Consider the following 2956-nt stretch of genomic DNA (forward strand, 5'->3'; position numbering starts at 1 on the left):
AGCAAAAATGGGAAGGAAAGAAACATCGCAACCAGCATGTGGATAAAATGTCATCCTCTTAACCTCAAGCCACATCTCATGAACTGAGTCAGGGCTCTAACAGTTGAAAACGTATCGGGTTATTTATCCCCAACACTGTCGCAATTACTTATCAGGTCAGACGTGCGAGTCTGCTGTCGGACAGCAGACAAGGCTCCAGCTAAACAACAATATCAGCTGGTTATAAAGTTCTGTACACTAATGTTAGGCTTGGTGTCCAAAAATCACTCGTTCTCCCTGATAAACATTTAGATTATGTTCTTACATGATTTGAGAGTTTATTCGCTAAGTGTCTGTGTCCAACAATGTTAGATCCACTTCAATAAAATTATCACTAGCACAGGCTAACAGCTGTGAAAAACAGCAGTACTTACTAGCAGAGCCCATTCCCGAGGCAGCATTTTCACTTCTATGCACATGAACCCCAAATCTAACCGGCCATCAAGGCAGATAACACACAACAACTATTTAAACTGCAGGAATGTCTTATAGACATAAAGGCCCGGATGACCGCTGATGTCCTCCTTCTAAATTCAGATCAAACTGAGGTTCTTGTACTGGGCCCTGAAGATCTTAGAAACGTCTAACCAGATGTTTACTCTGGAACATGATGAAGTGTTCTTCTTCACTCACTGTGTGTTTATACACCACTCTGCATTTCATCATTAGTTCTTATTCCTCTCTGGCTCTCTCCCACAGTGTCTTTTTCTGTCTTGTTGCCCTCACAAAGTTTTACAGCTGATGCCAACAGTGGAATGATACATACGCCAGAGGTTCCCAAAGTGTGGGGCCCGCCCCCTAGGGGGGGCGCAGTATGAAAAAAAAGAGCGCTTGGACACTGCTAGCATCATGGACAGGTTTTTGACGGGGCTCCCACACAAACGCAAAGCAGGAGATGAAGCATCGCTGAATATGTTTCCAAACCAACTTCATTCTAAGCCAAAGACTAGAAAATATGGTGAAGCAAATCTTCCCTTTGGCTTCACCTGCACAAGTGCCGAGGTAGGTCTCCCTGCAGGGTTGGTTTTCCCTTCGTCGGGAGCAGCGCTGGGCTGTTCAAATCACGGACAAACAGGATCCCACATTCTTGATTTTTAGTTCACAAACACTTCTTGTAATGACTAACTACTCCTGACATTTTGGAGATGTTAGCGCTTTATACAGTAAAGTTACAGCTGGATACAAATAACACCAGGCTGATCCTGCCACGATTTGTTCCCTCGGTTCAAATCACAGACAAACAGGATCCCACAGCTGTTTATGTTTTTAAACACATTTTGCACAGAGAGGCATTTTTTGAAAAATGTATTGATGCAATGTTGAATATTATTACACAGGAAAAAAACAACTCCATGTAAAATAATCACACCGTGACGCCTCTGCCTTTGTAAATGGAGGGACAGTAACTGCATGTTTATATGTAAGCCTGTAAAACCTGCAGACAGTCAGATTAACAGTATTTCGTCTCTATCTGCCATTCTGCAGTTCATCTCATGGAAACAATAACGTGGCCACAGCGTGACGTGATAAAGGCACATACCTTTGAGGTTGCGTGACGAACTCTGTATTCCTCGTCCACACGTAAACGCAAAAAAGGAGTTTTAAATCTCAGTTTTCGGTGATTTGAAACACCGTTTACGTGGACGAAACAGCTGCGTGTTCAAAAACACCCGTGTAGGTGCGGACGCAGCGTAAAAGAGTTAGTAGTTTATTTTCTGACTACCTGTCATTTATTGCAGTTTACTTGTATTTGCTTAATTGTTTACTAAATGTTTGAGGTGTGAAATAAATCGCAACGGAGCAAAATATGGGTGTGTGTGGTTGGAGGGTGTGTTTGTGGGGGGGGGGGCAACATTTTTCTTGTAAAACAAAGGGGGGCCAGCAAAGAAAGTTTGGGAACCACTGGCCTACGCTAACTACAGATGAACAGCTGTCACAGTTTGTCCTGCAGCAGCAAGGATTTGCACTGTGAGTGGGAGGGATAAGAAAACTATTTGGTTTAACTGCGGTCTGAAATCTACACATTCTGCCTACATTTAGCTCCCTAAACATCTGGTGATGGTATCAGCCCCCAAACACAGTGTCTGATAAGGTTTATTATAAATGTGCCCTCTCAGTTTTCTTTATGGGGAGGCTTTAAAATTCAAGTTTCTCAGAGACAGAAATAGCACCTCTTTTTCCACCTAATGAGCCAAAGTGATGCAGTTCCCATGACATCTTAAAATAGTCACATTTAAACTCAGCGTTTAAACTGGCTCAGGATCAGTTTGTGTTTGTAGTGGACAAACTGCCTCCAAATATGGAGACATTTCTAGAAAAAATAAAATGATATAAAACACATTATTCAGTTTTAAATGAGCTATGGACGTTAACCAGGCGTACGGTGTGTGTGTGTGTGTGTGTGTGTGTGTCTCAGATGAGGCTGAGCAATGAGGAAGTGGAGCAGAAAGAGAGGAAGGGCAAAGTCAGGGAAGGAAACACGTGTGTGTGTGTGTGTGTGTGTGTGTGTGTGTTTCCAGTGTTCTTCTTTAATGATGCTGACTTTATAGTAGGGTCCCCCCCCCCCCCCCAGGGCTGAACATGGCTTGGTGTCATTACCTTTTCATTTGAAAACTCGAAAACCCCTTCCTGTTTTCGATGTTGCATGGCGTCATGGCACTCACACATGCACACACACATGCACACACACATGCACTCACACATGCACACACACATGCACTCACACATGCACACACACATGCACACACACATGCACTCACACATGCACACACACATGCACTCACACATGCACACACACATGCACACACACATGCACTCACACATGCACACACACATGCACTCACACGTGCACACACACATGCACTCACACGTGCACACACACATGCACACTTAAAAACAGGCTCTGGTGACCAGTAAG

The sequence above is a fragment of the Perissodus microlepis genome, chromosome 15, assembly GCF_051167445.1.
Source record: "Perissodus microlepis isolate ML-2025 ecotype Zambia chromosome 15, ASM5116744v1, whole genome shotgun sequence".
NCBI lineage: Eukaryota > Metazoa > Chordata > Actinopteri > Cichliformes > Cichlidae > Perissodus > Perissodus microlepis.